A 23239-nucleotide genomic window follows, 5' to 3' on the forward strand; every position below is an offset into this window, starting at 1 on the left:
TTCGAGGGCTTATAACATGTTTATTCACTGCAGGAAGAGATATAAACAACATTTAGAGTAAATTAATGTTCATGCAAGAACGTTCAATTTTTCATGCAAAACGATCGATGACCCGCGACCTGATGAAATTGCTCCGAGATGACCAAAATGGTCCGTTTTGAAAATGTTCATCTTTCAACTAATTTTGACTCTCAGAGGTGGATCATCACTTTTGGAGATGAAATGAGCATCTTTATCGTCATTTTCATGATTCTAGGGAGCCAGAACTCAAGATTTGGCTCATGGTTAAAAATGACTTAAAAAGGCCCAAATGCTCACTTCGAGGGCTTAAAACGTGTTTATTCACTGCGGGAAGACATATAAACAACATTTAGAGTAAATTAATGTTCATGCGAGAACGTTAAATTTTTCATGCAAAACGATCGATGACCCGCGACCTGATGAAATTGCTCTGAGATGACCAAAATGGTCCGTTTTGAAAATTTCCATCTTTCAACTGATTTTGGGTTTTAGAGGGTGAATCATCACTTTTGGAGATAAAATGAGCATCTTTATTGTCATTTTCATGCTTCTAAGGAGCCAAAACTCAAGATTTGGTTCATGGTTAAAAGTGAATTAAAAGGACCCAAATGCTCACTTCGAGGGCTTAAAACGTGTTTATTCACTGCGGGAAGAGATATAAACAACATTTAGAGTAAATTAATGTTCATGCAAGAACGTTCAATTTTTCATGCAAAACTATTGATGACCCGCGAACTGATGAAATTGCTCCGAGATGACCAAAATGGTCCGTTTTGAAAATGTTCATCTTTCAACTAATTTTGACTCTCAGAGGTGGATCATCACTTTTGGAGATGAAATGAGCATCTTTATCGTCATTTTCATGCTTCTAGTGAGCCAAAACTCAAGATTTGGCTCATGGTTAAAAGTGACTTAAAAGGACCCAAATGCTCACTTCGAGGGCTTAAAACGTGTTTAATCACTGCGGGAATACATATAAACAACATTTAGAGTAAATTAATGTTCATGCGAGAACGTTTAATTTTTCATGCAAAACGATCGATGACCCGGACCTGATGAAATTGCTCTGAGATTACCAAAATGGTCCGTTTTGAAAATTTTCATCTTTCAACTAATTTTGACTCTCAGAGGTGGATCATCACTTTTGGAGATAAAATGAGCATCTTTATCGTCATTTTCATGCTTCTAGGGAGCCAAAACTCAAGATTTGGCTCATGGTTAAAAGTGACTTAAAAGGACGCAAATGCTCACTTCGAGGACTTAAAACGTGTTTATTCAGTGCGGGAAGAGATATAAACAACATTTAGAGTAAAGTAATGTTCATGCGAGAACGTTCAATTTTTCATGCAAAACGATGGATAACACGCGACCTGATGAAATTGCTCTGAGATGACCAAAATGGTCTGTTTTGAAAATTTCCATCTTTCAACTAATTTTGACTTTCAGAGGTGGATCATCACTTTTGGAGATAAAATGAGCATCTTTATCGTCATTTTCATGCTTCTAAGGAGCCAAAACTCAAGATATGGCTCATGGTTAAAAGTGAATTAAAAGGACCCAAATGCTCACTTCGAGGGCTTAAAACGTGTTTATTCACTGCGGGAAGAGATATAAACAACATTTAGAGTAAATTAATGTTCATGCGAGAACGTTCAATTTTTCATGCAAAACGATCGATGACCCGCAACCTGATGAAATTGCTCTGAGATGACCAAAATGGTCCGTTTTGAAAATTTCCATCTTTCAACTGATTTTGGGTTTTAGAGGTGAATCATCACTTTTGGAGATAAAATGAGCATCTTTATTGTCATTTTCATGCTTCCAAGGAGCCAAAACTCAAGATTTGGTTCATGGTTAAAAGTGAATTAAAAGGACCCAAATGCTCACTTCGAGGGCTTAAAACGTGTTTATTCACTGCGGGAAGAGATATAAACAACATTTAGAGTAAATTAATGTTCATGCAAGAACGTTCAATTTTTCATGCAAAACTATCGATGACCCGCGACCTGATGAAATTGCTCCGAGATGACCAAAATGGTCCGTTTTGAAAATTTTCATCTTTCAACTAATTTTGACTCTCAGAGGTGGATCATCACTTTTGGAGATGAAATGAGCATCTTTATCATCATTTTCATGCTTCTAGGGAGCCAAAACTCAAGATTTGGCTCATGGTGAAAAGGGACTAAAAAGGACCCAAATGCTCACTTTGAGGGCTTAAAACGTGTTTATTCACTGCGGGAAGACATATAAACAACATTTAGAGTGAATGATTGTTCATGCGAGAACGTTCAATTTTTCATGCAAAACGATCGATGACCCGCGACCTGATGAAATTGCTCTGAGATGACCAAAATGGTTTGTTTTGAAAATGTTCATCTTTCAACTAATTTTGACTCTCAGAGGTGGCTCATCAGTTTTGGAGATAAAATGAGCATCTTTATTGTCATTTTCATGCTTCTAGGGAGCCAAAACTCAAGATTTGGCTCATGGTTAAAAGTGACTTAAAAGGACCCAAATGCTCACTTCGAGGGCTTAAAACGTGTTTATTCACTGCGGGAAGAGATATAAACAACATTTAGAGTAAATTATTGTTCATGCGAGAACGTTCAATTTTTCATGCAAAACGATCGATGACCCGCGACCTGATGAAATTGCTCTGAGATTACCAAAATGGTCCGTTTTAAAAACTTCCATCATTCAACTAATTCTGACTTTCAGAGGTGGATCATCACTTTTGGAGATAAAATGAGCATCTTTATCGTAATTTTCATGCTTCTAGGTAGCCAAAACTCAAGATTTGGCTCATGGTTAAAAGTGACTTAAAAGGACGCAAATGCTCACTTCCAGGGCTTAAAACGTGTTTATTCAGTGCGGGAAGAGATATAAACAACATTTAGAGTAAATTAATGTTCATGCGAGAACGTTCAATTTTTCATGCAAAAACGATGGCTGACCCGCGACCTGATGAATTTGCTCTGAGATGACCAAAATGGTCTGTTTTTAAAATTTCCATCTTTCAACAAATTTTTACTTTCAGAGGTGGATCATCACTTTTGGAGATAAAATGAGCATCTTTATCGTCATTTTTATGCTTCTAAGGAGCCAAAACTCAAGATATGGCTCATGGTTAAAAGTGAATTAAAAGGACCCAAATGCTCACTTCGAGGGCTTAAAACGTGTTTATTCACTGCGGGAAGAGATATAAACAACATTTAGAGCAAATTAATGTTCATGCAAGAACGTTCAATTTTTCATGCAAAACGATCGATGACCCGCGACCTGATGAAATTGCTCCGAGATGACCAAAATGGTCCGTTTTGAAAATTTTCATCTTTCAACTAATTTTGACTCTCAGAGGTGGATCATCACTTTTGGAGATAAAATGAGCATCTTTATCGTCATTTTCATGCTTCTAGGGAGCCAGAACTCAAGATTTGGCTCATGGTTAAAAATCACTTAAAAAGGCCCAAATGCTCACTTCGAGGGCTTAAAACGTGTTTATTCACTGCGGGAAGAGATATAAACAACATTTAGAGTAAATTAATGTTCATGCGAGAACGTTCAATTTTTCATGCAAAACGATCGATGACCCGCGACCTGATGAAATTGCTCCGAGATGACCAAAATGGTCCGTTTTGAAAATTTCCATCTTTCAACTAATTTTGACTCTCAGAGGTGAATCATCACTTTTGGAGCTAAAATGAGCATCTTTATAGTCATTTTCATGCTTCTAGGGAGCCAAAACTCAAGATTTGGCTCATGGTTAAAAGTGACTTAAAAGGACCCAAATGCTCACTTCGAGGGCTTAAAACGTGTTTATTCACTGCGGGAAGAGATATAAACAACATTTAGAGTAAATTATTGTTCATGCGAGAACGTTCTATTTTTCATGCAAAACGATCGATGACCCGCGATCTGATGAAATTGCTCTGAGATTACCAAAATGGTCCGTTTTAAAAACTTCCATCTTTCAACTAATTCTGACTTTCAGAGGTGGATCATCACTTTTGGAGATAAAATGAGCATCTTTATCGTCATTTTCATGCTTCTAGGTAGCCAAAACTCAAGATTTGGCTCATGGTTAAAAGTGACTTAAAAGGACGCAAATGCTCACTTTGAGGGCTTAAAACGTGTTTATTCAGTGCGGGAAGAGATATAAACAACATTTAGAGCAAATTAATGTTCATGCAAGAACGTTCAATTTTTCATGCAAAACGATCGATGACCCGCGACCTGATGAAATTGCTCTGAGATGACCAAAATGGTCCGTTTTGAAAATGTTCATCTTTCAACTAATTTTGACTCTCAAAGGTGGATCATCACTTTTGGAGATGAAATGAGCATCTTTATCGTCATTTTCATGCTTCTAGTGAGCCAAAACTCAAGATTTGGCTCATGGATAAAAGTGACTTAAAAGGACCCAAATGCTCACTTCGAGGGCTTAAAACGTGTTTATTCACTGCGGGAAGACATATAAACAACATTTAGAGTAAATTAATGTTCATGCGAGAACGTTAAATTTTTCATGCAAAACGATCGATGACCCGCGACCTGATGAAATTGCTCTGAGATTACCAAAATGGTCTGTTTTTAAAATTTCCATCTTTCAACTAATTTTGACTTTCAGAGGTGGATCATCACTTTTGGAGATAAAATGAGCATCTTTATCGTCATGTTCATGCTTCTAAGGAGCCAAAACTCAAGATGTGGCTCATGGTTAAAAGTGACTTAAAAGGACCCAAATGCTCACTTCGAGGGCTTAAAACGTGTTTATTCACTGCGGGAAGAGATATAAACAACATTTAGAGTAAAATATTGTTCATGCGAGAACGTTCAATTTTTCATGCAAAACGATCGATGACCCGCGACCTGATGAAATTGCTCCGAGATGACCAAAATGGTCCGTTTTGAAAAGTTTCATCTTTCAACTAATTTTCACTGTCAGAGGTGGATCATCACTTTTGGAGATAAAATGAGCATCTGTATCATCATTTTCATGCTTCTAGGGAGCCAAAACTCAAGATTTGGCTCATGGTTAAAAGTGACCTAAAAGGACCCAAATGCTCACTTCGAGGGCTTAAAACGTGTTTATTCAATGCGGGAAGAGATATAAACAACATTTAGAGTAAATTAATGTTCATGCAAGAACGTTCAATTTTTCATGCAAAACGATCGATGACCCGCGACCTGATGAAATTGCTCCGAGATGACCAAAATGGTCCGTTTTGAAAATTTTCATCTTTTAACTAATTTTGACTTTCAGAGGTGGATCATCACTTTTGGAGATAAAATGAGCATCTGTATCATCATTTTCATGCTTCTAGGGAGCCAAAACTCAAGATTTGGCTCATGGTTAAAAGTGACCTAAACGCACCCAAATGCTCACTTCGAGGGCTTAAAACGTGTTTATTCAATGCGGGAAGAGATATAAACAACATTTAGAGTAAATTAATGTTCATGCAAGAACGTTCAATTTTTCATGCAAAACGATCGATGACCCGCGACCTGATGAAATTGCTCCGAGATGACCAAAATGGTCCGTTTTGAAAATTTTCATCTTTTAACTAATTTTGACTCTCAGAGGTGGATCATCACTTTTGGAGATAAAATGAGCATCTTTATCATCATTTTCATGCTTCTAGGGAGCCAAAACTCAAGATGTGGCTCATGGTTAAAAGTGACTTAAAAGGACGCAAATGCTCACTTCGAGGACTTAAAACGTGTTTATTCAGTGCGGGAAGAGATATAAACAACATTTAGAGTAAAGTAATGTTCATGCGAGAACGTTCAATTTTTCATGCAAAACGATGGATAACACGCGACCTGATGAAATTGCTCTGAGATGACCAAAATGGTCTGTTTTGAAAATTTCCATCTTTCAACTAATTTTGACTTTCAGAGGTGGATCATCACTTTTGGAGATAAAATGAGCATCTTTATCGTCATTTTCATGCTTCTAAGGAGCCAAAACTCAAGATATGGCTCATGGTTAAAAGTGAATTAAAAGGACCCAAATGCTCACTTCGAGGGCTTAAAACGTGTTTATTCACTGCGGGAAGAGATATAAACAACATTTAGAGTAAATTAATGTTCATGCGAGAACGTTCAATTTTTCATGCAAAACGATCGATGACCCGCAACCTGATGAAATTGCTCTGAGATGACCAAAATGGTCCGTTTTGAAAATTTCCATCTTTCAACTGATTTTGGGTTTTAGAGGTGAATCATCACTTTTGGAGATAAAATGAGCATCTTTATTGTCATTTTCATGCTTCCAAGGAGCCAAAACTCAAGATTTGGTTCATGGTTAAAAGTGAATTAAAAGGACCCAAATGCTCACTTCGAGGGCTTAAAACGTGTTTATTCACTGCGGGAAGAGATATAAACAACATTTAGAGTAAATTAATGTTCATGCAAGAACGTTCAATTTTTCATGCAAAACTATCGATGACCCGCGACCTGATGAAATTGCTCCGAGATGACCAAAATGGTCCGTTTTGAAAATTTTCATCTTTCAACTAATTTTGACTCTCAGAGGTGGATCATCACTTTTGGAGATGAAATGAGCATCTTTATCATCATTTTCATGCTTCTAGGGAGCCAAAACTCAAGATTTGGCTCATGGTGAAAAGGGACTAAAAAGGACCCAAATGCTCACTTTGAGGGCTTAAAACGTGTTTATTCACTGCGGGAAGACATATAAACAACATTTAGAGTGAATGATTGTTCATGCGAGAACGTTCAATTTTTCATGCAAAACGATCGATGACCCGCGACCTGATGAAATTGCTCTGAGATGACCAAAATGGTTTGTTTTGAAAATGTTCATCTTTCAACTAATTTTGACTCTCAGAGGTGGCTCATCAGTTTTGGAGATAAAATGAGCATCTTTATTGTCATTTTCATGCTTCTAGGGAGCCAAAACTCAAGATTTGGCTCATGGTTAAAAGTGACTTAAAAGGACCCAAATGCTCACTTCGAGGGCTTAAAACGTGTTTATTCACTGCGGGAAGAGATATAAACAACATTTAGAGTAAATTATTGTTCATGCGAGAACGTTCAATTTTTCATGCAAAACGATCGATGACCCGCGACCTGATGAAATTGCTCTGAGATTACCAAAATGGTCCGTTTTAAAAACTTCCATCATTCAACTAATTCTGACTTTCAGAGGTGGATCATCACTTTTGGAGATAAAATGAGCATCTTTATCGTCATTTTCATGCTTCTAGGTAGCCAAAACTCAAGATTTGGCTCATGGTTAAAAGTGACTTAAAAGGACGCAAATGCTCACTTCCAGGGCTTAAAACGTGTTTATTCAGTGCGGGAAGAGATATAAACAACATTTAGAGTAAATTAATGTTCATGCGAGAACGTTCAATTTTTCATGCAAAAACGATGGCTGACCCGCGACCTGATGAATTTGCTCTGAGATGACCAAAATGGTCTGTTTTTAAAATTTCCATCTTTCAACAAATTTTTACTTTCAGAGGTGGATCATCACTTTTGGAGATAAAATGAGCATCTTTATCGTCATTTTCATGCTTCTAAGGAGCCAAAACTCAAGATATGGCTCATGGTTAAAAGTGAATTAAAAGGACCCAAATGCTCACTTCGAGGGCTTAAAACGTGTTTATTCACTGCGGGAAGAGATATAAACAACATTTAGAGCAAATTAATGTTCATGCAAGAACGTTCAATTTTTCATGCAAAACGATCGATGACCCGCGACCTGATGAAATTGCTCCGAGATGACCAAAATGGTCCGTTTTGAAAATTTTCATCTTTCAACTAATTTTGACTCTCAGAGGTGGATCATCACTTTTGGAGATAAAATGAGCATCTTTATCGTCATTTTCATGCTTCTAGGGAGCCAGAACTCAAGATTTGGCTCATGGTTAAAAATCACTTAAAAAGGCCCAAATGCTCACTTCGAGGGCTTAAAACGTGTTTATTCACTGCGGGAAGAGATATAAACAACATTTAGAGTAAATTAATGTTCATGCGAGAACGTTCAATTTTTCATGCAAAACGATCGATGACCCGCGACCTGATGAAATTGCTCCGAGATGACCAAAATGGTCCGTTTTGAAAATTTCCATCTTTCAACTAATTTTGACTCTCAGAGGTGAATCATCACTTTTGGAGCTAAAATGAGCATCTTTATAGTCATTTTCATGCTTCTAGGGAGCCAAAACTCAAGATTTGGCTCATGGTTAAAAGTGACTTAAAAGGACCCAAATGCTCACTTCGAGGGCTTAAAACGTGTTTATTCACTGCGGGAAGAGATATAAACAACATTTAGAGTAAATTATTGTTCATGCGAGAACGTTCTATTTTTCATGCAAAACGATCGATGACCCGCGATCTGATGAAATTGCTCTGAGATTACCAAAATGGTCCGTTTTAAAAACTTCCATCTTTCAACTAATTCTGACTTTCAGAGGTGGATCATCACTTTTGGAGATAAAATGAGCATCTTTATCGTCATTTTCATGCTTCTAGGTAGCCAAAACTCAAGATTTGGCTCATGGTTAAAAGTGACTTAAAAGGACGCAAATGCTCACTTTGAGGGCTTAAAACGTGTTTATTCAGTGCGGGAAGAGATATAAACAACATTTAGAGCAAATTAATGTTCATGCAAGAACGTTCAATTTTTCATGCAAAACGATCGATGACCCGCGACCTGATGAAATTGCTCTGAGATGACCAAAATGGTCCGTTTTGAAAATGTTCATCTTTCAACTAATTTTGACTCTCAAAGGTGGATCATCACTTTTGGAGATGAAATGAGCATCTTTATCGTCATTTTCATGCTTCTAGTGAGCCAAAACTCAAGATTTGGCTCATGGATAAAAGTGACTTAAAAGGACCCAAATGCTCACTTCGAGGGCTTAAAACGTGTTTATTCACTGCGGGAAGACATATAAACAACATTTAGAGTAAATTAATGTTCATGCGAGAACGTTAAATTTTTCATGCAAAACGATCGATGACCCGCGACCTGATGAAATTGCTCTGAGATTACCAAAATGGTCTGTTTTTAAAATTTCCATCTTTCAACTAATTTTGACTTTCAGAGGTGGATCATCACTTTTGGAGATAAAATGAGCATCTTTATCGTCATGTTCATGCTTCTAAGGAGCCAAATCTCAAGATGTGGCTCATGGTTAAAAGTGACTTAAAAGGACCCAAATGCTCACTTCGAGGGCTTAAAACGTGTTTATTCACTGCGGGAAGAGATATAAACAACATTTAGAGTAAAATATTGTTCATGCGAGAACGTTCAATTTTTCATGCAAAACGATCGATGACCCGCGACCTGATGAAATTGCTCCGAGATGACCAAAATGGTCCGTTTTGAAAAGTTTCATCTTTCAACTAATTTTCACTGTCAGAGGTGGATCATCACTTTTGGAGATAAAATGAGCATCTGTGTCATCATTTTCATGCTTCTAGGGAGCCAAAACTCAAGATTTGGCTCATGGTTAAAAGTGACCTAAAAGGACCCAAATGCTCACTTCGAGGGCTTAAAACGTGTTTATTCAATGCGGGAAGAGATATAAACAACATTTAGAGTAAATTAATGTTCATGCAAGAACGTTCAATTTTTCATGCAAAACGATCGATGACCCGCGACCTGATGAAATTGCTCCGAGATGACCAAAATGGTCCGTTTTGAAAATTTTCATCTTTTAACTAATTTTGACTCTCAGAGGTGGATCATCACTTTTGGAGATAAAATGAGCATCTTTATCATCATTTTCATGCTTCTAGGGAGCCAAAACTCAAGATGTGGCTCATGGTTAAAAGTGACTTAAAAGGACCCAAATGCTCACTTCGAGGGCTTAAAACGTGTTTATTCACTGCGGGAAGAGATATAAACAACATTTAGAGTAAATTATTGTTCATGCGAGAACGTTCAATTTTTCATGCAAAACGATCGATGACCCGCGACCTGATGAAATTGCTCCGAGATGACCAAAATGGTCCGTTTTGAAAAGTTTCATCTTTCAACTAATTTTCACTGTCAGAGGTGGATCATCACTTTTGGAGATAAAATGAGCATCTGTATCATCATTTTCATGCTTCTAGGGAGCCAAAACTCAAGATTTGGCTCATGGTTAAAAGTGACCTAAACGCACCCAAATGCTCACTTCGAGGGCTTAAAACGTGTTTATTCAATGCGGGAAGAGATATAAACAACATTTAGAGTAAATTAATGTTCATGCAAGAACGTTCAATTTTTCATGCAAAACGATCGATGACCCGCGACCTGATGAAATTGCTCCGAGATGACCAAAATGGTCCGTTTTGAAAATTTTCATCTTTTAACTAATTTTGACTCTCAGAGGTGGATCATCACTTTTGGAGATAAAATGAGCATCTTTATCATCATTTTCATGCTTCTAGGGAGCCAAAACTCAAGATGTGGCTCATGGTTAAAAGTGACTTAAAAGGACCCAAATGCTCACTTCGAGGGCTTAAAACGTGTTTATTCACTGCAGGAAGAGATATAAACAACATTTAGAGTAAATTATTGTTCAATGGAGAACGTTCAATTTTTCATGCAAAACGATCGGTTACCCGCGACCTGATGAAATTGCTCTGAGATGACCAAAATGGTCCGTTTTAAAAACTTCCATCTTTCAACTAATTCTGACTTTCAGAGGTGGATCATCACTTTTGGAGATAAAATGAGCATCTTTATTGTCATTTTCATGCTTCTAGGGAGCCAAAACTCAAGATTTGGCTCATGGTTAAAAGTGACTTAAAAAGGCCCAAATGCTCACTTCGAGGGCTTAAAACGTGTTTATTAACTGCGGGAAGAGATATAAACAACATTTTTAGTAAATTAATGTTCATGCAAGAACGTTCAATTTTTCATGCAAAACGATCGATGACCCGCGACCTGATGAAATTGCTCCGAGATTACCAAAATGGTCCGTTTTGAAAATGTTCATCTTTCAACTAATTTTGACTCTCAGAGGTGGATCATCACTTTTGGAGCTAAAATGAGCATCTTTATCGTCATTTTCATGCTTCTAGGGAGCCAAAACTCAAGATTTGGATCATGGTGAAAAATGACTTAAAAAGGCCCAAATGCTCACTTTGAGTGCTTAAAACGTGTTTATTCACTGCGGGAAGAGATATAAACTACATTTAGAGTAAATTAATGTTCATGCAAGAACGTTCAATTTTTCATGCAAAACGATCGATGACCCGCGACCTGATGAAATTGCTCCGAGATTACCAAAATGGTCAGTTTTGAAAATGTTCATCTTTCAACTAATTTTGACTCTCAGAGGTGGATCATCACTTTTGGAGCTAAAATGAGCATCTTTATAGTCATTTTCATGCTTCTAGGGAGCCAAAACTCAAGATGTGGCTCATGGTTAAAAGTGACTTAAAAGGACCCAAATGCTCTCTTCGAGGGCTTAAAACGTGTTTATTCACTGCGGGAAGAGATATAAACAACATTTAGAGTAAATTAATGTTCATGCAAGAACGTTCAATTTTTCATGCAAAACGATCGATGACCCGCGACCTGATGAAATTGCTCCGAGATGACCAAAATGGTCCGTTTTGAAAATGTTCATCTTTCAACTAATTTTGACTCTCAGAGGTGGATCATCACTTTTGGAGCTAAAATGAGCATCTTTATAGTCATTTTCATGCTTCTAGGGAGCCAAAACTCAAGATGTGGCTCATGGTTAAAAGTGACTTAAAAGGACGCAAATGCTCACTTCGAGGGCTTAAAACGTGTTTATTCACTGCGGGAAGAGGTATAAACAACATTTAGAGTAAATTAAAGTTCATGCGAGAACGTTCAATTTTTCATGCAAAACGATTGATGACCCGCGACCTGATGAAATTGCTCCGAGATGACCAAAATGGTCCGTTTTGAAAATTTCATCTTTCAACTAATTTTGACTCTCAGAGGTGAATCATCACTTTTGGAGCTAAAATGAGCATCTTTATAGTCATTTTCATGCTTCTAGGGAGCCAAAATTCAAGATTTGGCTCATGGTTAAAAGTGACTTAAAAGGACCCAAATGCTCACTTCGAGGGCTTATAACGTGTTTATTCACTGCGGGAAGAGATATAAACAACATTTAGAGTAAATTAATGTTCATGCAAGAACGTTCAATTTTTCATGCAAAACGATCGATGACCCGCGACCTGATGAAATTGCTCCGAGATTACCAAAATGGTCCGTTTTGAAAATGTTCATCTTTCAACTAATTTTGACTCTCAGAGGTGGATCATCACTTTTGGAGCTAAAATGAGCAACTTTATAGTCATTTTCATCCTTCTAGGGAGCCAAAATTCAAGATTTGGCTCATGGTTAAAAGTGACTTAAATGGACCCAAATGCTCACTTCGAGGGCTTAAAACGTGTTTATTCACTGCGGGAAGACATATAAACAACATTTAGAGTGAATTATTGTTCATGCGAGAACGTTCAATTTTTCATGCAAAACGATCGATGACCCACGACCTGATGAAATTGCTCCGAGATGACCAAAATGGTCCGTTTTGAAAATTTTCATCTTTCAACAAATTTTGACTCTCAGAGGTGAATCATCACTTTAGGAGCTAAAATGAGCATCTTTATAGTCATTTTCATGCTTCTAGGGAGCCAGAACTCAAGATTTGGCTCATGGTTAAAAATCACTTAAAAAGGCCCAAATGCTCACTTCGAGGGCTTAAAACGTGTTTATTCACTGCGGGAAGAGATATAAACAACATTTAGAGTAAATTAATGTTCATGCGAGAACGTTCAATTTTTCATGCAAAACGATCGATGACCCGCGACCTGATGAAATTGCTCCGAGATGACCAAAATGGTCCGTTTTGAAAATTTTCATCTTTCAACTAATTTTGACTCTCAGAGGTGAATCATCACTTTTGGAGCTAAAATGAGCATCTTTATAGTCATTTTCATGCTTCTAGGGAGCCAAAACTCAAGATTTGGCTCATGGTTAAAAGTGACTTAAAAGGACCCAAATGCTCACTTCGAGGGCTTAAAACGTGTTTATTCACTGCGGGAAGAGATATAAACAACATTTAGAGTAAATTATTGTTCATGCGAGAACGTTCTATTTTTCATGCAAAACGATCGATGATCTGATGAAATTGCTCTGAGATTACCAAAATGGTCCGTTTTAAAAACTTCCATCTTTCAACTAATTCTGACTTTCAGAGGTGGATCATCACTTTTGGAGATAAAATGAGCATCTTTATCGTCATTTTCATGCTTCTAGGTAGCCAAAACTCAAGATTTGGCTCATGGTTAAAAGTGACTTAAAAGGACGCAAATGCTCACTTTGAGGGCTTAAAACGTGTTTATTCAGTGCGGGAAGAGATATAAACAACATTTAGAGCAAATTAATGTTCATGCAAGAATGTTCAATTTTTCATGCAAAACGATCGATGACCCGCGACCTGATGAAATTGCTCTGAGATGACCAAAATGGTCCGTTTTGAAAATGTTCATCTTTCAACTAATTTTGACTCTCAGAGGTGGATCATCACTTTTGGAGATGAAATGAGCATCTTTATCGTCATTTTCATGCTTCTAGTGAGCCAAAACTCAAGATTTGGCTCATGGATAAAAGTGACTTAAAAGGACCCAAATGCTCACTTCGAGGGCTTAAAACGTGTTTATTCACTGCGGGAAGACATATAAACAACATTTAGAGTGAATAATTGTTCATGCGAGAACGTTCAATTTTTCATGCAAAACGATCGATGACCCGCGACCTGATGAAATTGCTCCGAGATGACCAAAATGGTTCGTTTTGAAAATGTTCATCTTTGAACTAATTTTGACTCTCAGAGGTGGATCATCACTTTTGGAGATAAAATGAGCATCTTTATCGTCATTTTCATGCTTCTAGGGAGCCAAAACTCAAGATTTGGCTCCTGGTTAAAAGTGACTTAAAAGGACCCAAATGCTCACTTCGAGGGCTTAAAACGTGTTTATTCACTGCGGGAAGAGATATAAACAACATTTAGAGTAAATTATTGTTCATGAGAGAACGTTCAATTTTTCATGCAAAACGATCGATGACCCGTGACCTGATGAAATTGCTCTGAGATGACCAAAATGGTCCGTTTTAAAAACTTCCATCTTTCAACTAATTCTGACTTTCAGAGGTGGATCATCACTTTTGGAGATAAAATGAGCATCTTTATCGTCATTTTCATGCTTCTTGGGAGCCAAAACTCAAGATTTGGCTCATGGTTAAAAGTGACTTAAAAGGACGCAAATGCTCACTTCGAGGGCTTAAATTGTGTTTATTCACTGCGGGAAGAGATATAAACAACATTTAGAGTAAATTATTGTTCATGCGAGAACGTTCAATTTTTCATGCAAAACGATCGATGACCCGCGACCTGATGAAATTGCTCTGAGATTACCAAAATGGTCCGTTTTAAAAACTTCCATCTTTCAACTAATTCTGACTTTCAGAGGTGGATCATCACTTTTGGAGATAAAATGAGCATCTTTATCGGCATTTTCATGCTTCTAGGTAGCCAAAACTCAAGATTTGGCTCATGGTTAAAAGTGACTTAAAAGGACGCAAATGCTCACTTCGAGGGCTTAAAACGTGTTTATTCAGTGCGGGAAGAGATATAAACAACATTTAGTGTAAATTAATGTTCATGCGAGAACGTTCAATTTTTCATGCAAAACGATGGCTGACCGGCGACCTGATGAATTTGCTCTGAGATGACCAAAATGGTCTGTTGTTAAAATTTCCATCTTTCAACTAATTTTGACTTTCAGAGGTGGATCATCACTTTTGGAGATAAAATGAGCATCTTTATCGTCATTTTCATGCTTCTAAGGAGCCAAAACTCAAGATATGGCTCATGGTTAAAAGTGACTTAAAAGGACGCAAATGCTCACTTCGAGGGCTTAAAACGTGTTTATTCACTGCGGGAAGAGATATAAACAACATTTAGAGTAAATTAATGTTCATGCGAGAACGTTCAATTTTTCATGCAAAACGATCGATGACCCGCGACCTGATGAAATTTCTCCGAGATGACCAAAATGGTCCGTTTTGAAAATTTTCATCTTTCAACTAATTTTGACTCTCAGAGGTGGATCATCACTTTTGGAGATAAAATGAGCATCTTTATCGTCATTTTCATGCTTCTAGGGAGCCAGAACTCAAGATTTGGCTCATGGTTAAAAATGACTTAAAAAGGCCCAAATGCTCACTTCGAGGGCTTAAAACGTGTTTATTCACTGCGGGAAGAGATATAAACAACATTTAGAGTAAATTAATGTTCATGCGAGAACGTTCAATTTTTTATGCAAAACGATCGATGACCCGCGACCTGATGAAATTGCTCCGAGATGACCAAAATGGTCCGTTTTGAAAATTTTCATCTTTCAACTAATTTTGACTCTCAGAGGTGAATCATCACTTTTGGAGCTAAAATGAGCATCTTTATAGTAATTTTCATGCTTCTAGGGAGCCAAAACTCAAGATTTGGCTCATGGTTAAAAGTGACTTAAAAGGACCCAAATGCTCACTTCGAGGGCTTAAAACGTGTTTATTCACTGCGGGAAGAGATATAAACAACATTTAGAGTAAATTATTGTTCATGCGAGAACGTTCAATTTTTCATGCAAAACGATCGATGACCCGTGACCTGATGAAATTGCTCTGAGATGACCAAAATGGTCCGTTTTAAAAACTTCCATCTTTCAACTAATTCTGACTTTCAGAGGTGGACCATCACTTTTGGAGATAAAATGAGCATCTTTATCATCATTTTCATGCTTCTTGGGAGCCAAAACTCAAGATTTGGCTCATGGTTAAAAGTGACTTAAAAGGACGCAAATGCTCACTTCGAGGGCTTAAATTGTGTTTATTCACTGCGGGAAGAGATATAATCAACATTTAGAGTAAATTATTGTTCATGCGAGAACGTTCAATTTTTCATGCAAAACGATCAATGACCCGCGACCTGATGAAATTGCTCCGAGATGACCAAAATGGTCAGTTTTTGAAAATTTTCATCTTTCAAATAATTTTGACTCTCAGAGGTGAATCATCACTTTTGGAGCTAAAATTAGCATCTTTATAGTCATTTATATGCTTCTAGGGAGCCAAAATTCAAGATTTGGCTCATGGTTAAAAGTGACTTAAAAGGACCCAAAATGCTCACTTCGAGGGCTTATAACGTGTTTATTCACTGCAGGAAGAGATATAAACAACATTTAGAGTAAATTAATGTTCATGCAAGAACGTTCAATTTTTCATGCAAAACGATCGATGACCCGCGACCTGATGAAATTGCTCTGAGATGACCAAAATGGTACGTTTTGAAAATTTCCATCTTTCAACTGATTTTGGGTTTTAGAGGTGAATCATCACTTTTGGAGATAAAATGAGCATCTTTATTGTCATTTTCATGCTTCTAGGGAGCCAAAACTCAAGATTTGGCTCATGGTTAAAAGTGACTAAAAAGGACCCAAATGCTCACTTTGAGGGCTTAAAACGTGTTTATTCACTGCGGGAAGACATATAAACAACATTTAGAGTGAATAATTGTTCATGCGAGAACGTTCAATTTTTCATGCAAAACGATCGATGACCCGCGACCTGATGAAATTGCTCTGAGATGACCAAAATGGTTCGTTTTGAAAATGTTCATCTTTCAACTAATTTTGACTCTCAGAGGTGGATCATCACTTTTGGAGATAAAATGAGCATCTTTATCGTCATTTTCATGCTTCTAGGGAGCCAAAACTCAAGATTTGGCTCATGGTTAAAAGTGACTTAAAAGGACGCAAATGCTCACTTCGAGGGCTTAAATTGTGTTTATTCACTGCGGGAAGACATATAAACAACATTTAGAGTAAATTATTGTTCATGCGAGAACGTTCAATTTTTCATGCAAAACGATCGATGACCCGCGACCTGATGAATTTGCTCTGAGATTACCAAAATGGTCCATTTTAAAAACTTCCATCATTCAACTAATTCTGACTTTCAGAGGTGGATCATCACTTTTGGAGATAAAATGAGCATCTTTATCGTCATTTTCATGCTTCTAGGTAGCCAAAACTCAAGATTTGGCTCATGGTTAAAAGTGACTTAAAAGGACGCAAATGCTCACTTCGAGGGCTTAAAACGTGTTTATTCAGTGCGGGAAGAGATATAAACAACATTTAGAGTAAATTAATGTTCATGCGAGAACGTTCAATTTTTCATGCAAAACGATGGCTGACCCGCGACCTGATGAATTTGCTCTGAGATTACCAAAATGGTCTGTTTTTAAAATTTCCATCTTTCAACTAATTTTGACTTTCAGAGGTGGATCATCACTTTTGGAGATAAAATGAGCATCTTTATCGTCATTTTCATGCTTCTAGGGAGCCAAAACTCAAGATTTGGCTCATGGTTAAAAGTGACTAAAAAAGACCCAAATGCTCACTTCCAGGGCTTAAAATGTGTTTATTCACTGGGGGAAGAGATATAAACAACATTTAGAGTAAATTAATGTTCATGCAAGAACGCTCAATTTTTCATGCAAAACGATCGATGACCCGCGACCTGATGAATTTGCTCTGAGATTACCAAAATGGTCTGTTTTTAAAATTTCCATCTTTCAACTAATTTTGACTTTCAGAGGTGGATCATCACTTTTGGAGATAAAATGAGCATCTTTATCGTCATTTTCATGCTTCTAAGGAGCCAAAACTCAAGATATGGCTCATGGTTAAAAGTGAATTAAAAGGACCCAAATGCTCACTTCGAGGGCTTAAAACGTGTGTATTCACTGCCGGAAGAGATATAAACAACATTTAGAGCAAATTATTGTTCATGCAGGAACGTTAAATTTTTCATGCAAAACGATTGATGACCCGCGACCTGATGAAATTGCTCCGAGATGAACAAAATGGTCCGTTGTGAAAATTTTCATCTTTCAACTCATTTTGACTCTCAGAGGTGGATCATCACTTTTGGAGATGAAATGAGCATCTTTATCGTCATTTTCATGCTTCTAGTGAGCCAAAACTCAAGATTTGGCTCATGGATAAAAGTGACTTAAAAGGACCCAAATGCTCACTTCGAGGGCTTAAAACGTGTTTATTCACTGCGGGAAGACATATAAACAACATTTAGAGTAAATTAATGTTCATGCGAGAACGTTAAATTTTTCATGCAAAACGATCGATGACCCGCGACCTGATGAAATTGCTCCGAGATGAACAAAATGGTCCGTTTTGAAAATTTTCATCTTTCAACTAATTTTGACTCTCAGAGGTGGATCATCACTTTTGGAGAAAAAATGAGCATCTTTATCGTCATTTTCATGCTTCTAGGGAGCCAGAACTCAAGATTTGGCTCATGGTTAAAAATGACTTAAAAAGGCCCAAATGCTCACTTCGAGGGCTTAAAACGTGTTTATTCACTGCGGGAAGAGATATAAACAACATTTAGAGTAAATTAATGTTCATACGAGAACGTTCAATTTTTCATGCAAAACGATCGATGACCCGCGACCTGATGAAATTGCTCTGAGATGACCAAAATGGTCCGTTTTAAAAACTTCCATCTTTCAACTAATTCTGACTTTCAGAGGTGGATCATCACTTTTGGAGATAAAATGAGCATCTTTATTGTCATTTTCATGCTTCTAGGGAGCCAAAACTCAAGATTTGGCTCATGGTTAAAAATGACTTAAAAAGGCCCAAATGCTCACTTCGAGGGCTTAAAACGTGTTTATTCACTGCGGGAAGAGATATAAACAACATTTAGAGTAAATTATTGTTCATGCGAGAACGTTCAATTTTTCATGCAAAACGATCGATGACCCGCGACCTGATGAGTTTGCTCTGAGATTACCAAAATGGTCTGTTTTTAAAATTTCCATCTTTCAACTAATTTTGACTTTCAGAGGTGGATCATCACTTTTGGAGATAAAATGAGCATCTTTATCGTCATGTTCATGCTTCTAAGGAGCCAAAACTCAAGATATGGCTCATGGTTAAAAGTGACTTAAAAGGACCCAAATGCTCACTTCGAGGGCTTAAAACGTGTTTATTCACTGCGGGAAGTCATATAAACAACATTTAGAGTAAATTAATGTTCATGCGAGAACGTTAAATTTTTCATGCAAAACGATCGATGACCCGCGACCTGATGAAATTGCTCTGAGATGACCAAAATGGTCCGTTTTGAAAATTTTCATCTTTCAACTGATTTTGGGTTTTAGAGGTGGATCATCACTTTTGGAGATGAAATGAGCATCTTTATCGTCATTTTCATGCTTCTAGTGAGCCAAAACTCAAGATTTGGCTCATGGATAAAAGTGACTTAAAAGGACCCAAATGCTCACTTCGAGGGCTTAAAACGTGTTTATTCACTGCGGGAAGACATATAAACAACATTTAGAGTAAATTAATGTTCATGCGAGAACGTTAAATTTTTCATGCAAAACGATCGATGACCCGCGACCTGATGAAATTGCTCTGAGATTACCAAAATGGTCTGTTTTTAAAATTTCCATCTTTCAACTAATGTTGACTTTCAGAGGTGGATCATCACTTTTGGAGATAAAATGAGCATCTTTATCGTCATGTTCATGCTTCTAAGGAGCCAAAACTCAAGATATGGCTCATGGTTAAAAGTGAATTAAAAGGACCCAAATGCTCACTTCGAGGGCTTAAAATGTGTTTATTCACTGGGGGAAGAGATATAAACAACATTTAGAGTAAATTAATGTTCATGCAAGAACGCTCAATTTTTCATGCAAAACGATCGATGACCCGCGACCTGATGAAATTGCTCTGAGATGACCCAAATGGTCCGTTTTGAAAATGTTCATCTTTCAACTAATTTTGACTCTCAGAGGTGGATCATCACTTTTGGAGATGAAATGAGCATCTTTATCGTCATTTTCATGCTTCTAGTGAGCCAAAACTCAAGATTTGGCTCATGGATAAAAGTGACTTAAAAGGACCCAAATGCTAACTTCGAGGGCTTAAAACGTGTTTATTCACTGCGGGAAGACATATAAACAACATTTAGAGTAAATTAATGTTCATGCGAGAACGTTAAATTTTTCATGCAAAACGATCGATGACCCGCGACCTGATGAAATTGCTCTGAGATGACCAAAATGGTCCGTTTTGAAAATTTCCATCTTTCAACTGATTTTGGGTTTTAGAGGTGGATCATCACTTTTGGAGATAAAATGAGCATCTTTATTGTCATTTTCATGCTTCTAAGGAGCCAAAACTCAAGATTTGGTTTATGGTTAAAAGTGACTTAAAAGGACCCAAATGCTCACTTGGAGGGCTTAAAATTTGTTTATTCACTGCGGGAAGAGATATAAACAACATTTAGAGTAAATTAATGTTCATGCAAGATCGTTCAATTTTTCATGCAAAACGATCGATGACCCGCGACCTGATGAAATTGCTCTGAGATGACCAAAATGGTCCGTTTTGAAAATGTTCATCTTTCAACTAATTTTGACTCTCAGAGGTGGATCATCACTTTTGGAGATGAAATGAGCATCTTTATCGTCATTTTCATGCTTCTAGTGAGCCAAAACTCAAGATTTGGCTCATGGATAAAAGTGACTTAAAAGGACCCAAATGCTCACTTCTAGGGCTTAAAACGTGTTTATTCACTGCGGGAAGACATATAAACAACATTTAGAGTAAATTAATGTTCATGCGAGAACGTTTAATTTTTCATGCAAAACGATCGATGACTTGATGAAATTGCTCCGAGATGACCAAAATGGTCCGTTTTGAAAATTTTCATCTTTCAACTAATTTTGACTCTCAGAGGTGGATCATCACTTTTGGAGATAAAATGAGCATCTTTATCGTCATTTTCATGCTTCTAGGAAGCCAAAACTCAAGATTTGGCTCATGGTTAAAAATGACTTAAAAAGGCCCAAATGCTCACTTCGAGGGCTTAAAACGTGTTTATTCACTGCGGGAAGAGATATAAACAACATTTAGAGCAAATTAATGTTCATGCGAGAACGTTCAATTTTTCATGCAAAACGATGGCTGACCCGCGACCTGATGAATTTGCTCTGAGATTACCAAAATGGTCTGTTTTTAAAATTTCCATCTTTCAACTAATTTTGACTTTCAGAGGTGGATCATCACTTTTGGAGATAAAATGAGCATCTTTATCGTCATTTTCATGCTTCTAATGAGCCAAAACTCAAGATATGGCTCATGGTTAAAAGTGAATTAAAAGGACCCAAATGCTCACTTCGAGGGCTTAAAACGTGTGTATTCACTGCCGGAAGAGATATAAACAACATTTAGAGCAAATTAATGTTCATGCAAGAACGTTCAATTTTTCATGCAAAACGATTGATGACCCGCGACCTGATGAAATTGCTCCGAGATGAACAAAATGGTCCGTTGTGAAAATTTTCATCTTTCAACTCATTTTGACTCTCAGAGGTGGATCATCACTTTTGGAGATGAAATGAGCATCTTTATCGTCATTTTCATGCTTCTAGTGAGCCAAAACTCAAGATTTGGCTCATGGATAAAAGTGACTTAAAAGGACCCAAATGCTCACTTCGAGGGCTTAAAACGTGTTTATTCACTGCGGGAAGACATATAAACAACATTTAGAGTAAATTAATGTTCATGCGAGAACGTTAAATTTTTCATGCAAAACGATCGATGACCCGCGACCTGATGAAATTGCTCTGAGATTACCAAAATGGTCTGTTTTTTAAATTTCCATCTTTCAACTAATTTTGACTTTCAGAGGTGGATCATCACTTTTGGAGATAAAATGAGCATCTTTATCGTCATTTTCATGCTTCTAGGGAGCCAAAACTCAAGATATGGCTCATGGTTAAAAGTGAATTAAAAGGACCCAAATGCTCACTTCGAGGGCTTAAAACGTGTGTATTCCTGCGGGAAGAGATATAAACAACATTTAGAGCAAATTAATGTTCATGCAAGAACGTTCAATTTTTCATTCAAAACGATCGATGACCCGCGACCTGATGAAATTGCTCTGAGATGAACAAAATGGTCCGTTTTGAAAATTTTCATCTTTCAACTAATTTTGACTCTCAGAGGTGGATCATCACTTTTGGAGAAAAAATGAGCATCTTTATCGTCATTTTCATGCTTCTAGGGAGCCAGAACTCAAGATTTGGCTCATGGTTAAAAATGACTTAAAAAGGCCCAAATGCTCACTTCGAGGGCTTAAAACGTGTTTATTCACTGCGGGAAGAGATATAAACAACATTTAGAGTAAATTAATGTTCATACGAGAACGTTCAATTTTTCATGCAAAACGATCGATGACCCGCGACCTTATGAAATTGCTCTGAGATGACCAAAATGGTCCGTTTTAAAAACTTCCATCTTTCAACTAATTCTGACTTTCAGAGGTGAATCATCACTTTTGGAGATAAAATGAGCATCTTTATCGTCATTTTCATGCTTCTAGGGAGCCAAAACTCAAGATTTGGCTCATGGTTAAAAGTGACTTAAAAGGACCCAAATGCTCACTTCGAGGGCTTAAAACGGGTTTATTCAGTGCGGGAAGAGATATAAACAACATTTAGAGTAAATTAATGTTCATGCGAGAACGTTCAATTTTTCATGCAAAACGATGGCTGACCCGCGACCTGATGAATTTGCTCTGAGATGACCAAAATGGTCTGAATTTAAAATTTCCATCTTTCAACTAATTTTGACTTTCAGAGGTGGATCATCACTTTTGGAGATAAAATGAGCATCTTTATCGTCATTTTCATGCTTCTAAGGAGCCAAAACTCAAGATATGGCTCATGGTTAAAAGTGAATTAAAAGGACCCAAATGCTCACTTCGAGGGCTTAAAACGTGTGTATTCACTGCCGGAAGAGATATAAACAACATTTAGAGCAAATTAATGTTCATGCAAGAACGTTCAATTTTTCATGCAAAACGATTGATGACCCGCGACCTGATGAAATTGCTCCGAGATGAACAAAATGGTCCGTTGTGAAAATTTTCATCTTTCAACTCATTTTGACTCTCAGAGGTGGATCATCACTTTTGGAGATGAAATGAGCATCTTTATCGTCATTTTCATGCTTCTAGTGAGCCAAAACTCAAGATTTGGCTCATGGATAAAAGTGACTTAAAAGGACCCAAATGCTCACTTCGAGGGCTTAAAACGTGTTTATTCACTGCGGGAAG

This window comes from Lissotriton helveticus, chromosome 9 (assembly GCF_964261635.1).
Source record: "Lissotriton helveticus chromosome 9, aLisHel1.1, whole genome shotgun sequence".
NCBI classification, from domain to species: Eukaryota; Metazoa; Chordata; class Amphibia; order Caudata; family Salamandridae; genus Lissotriton; species Lissotriton helveticus.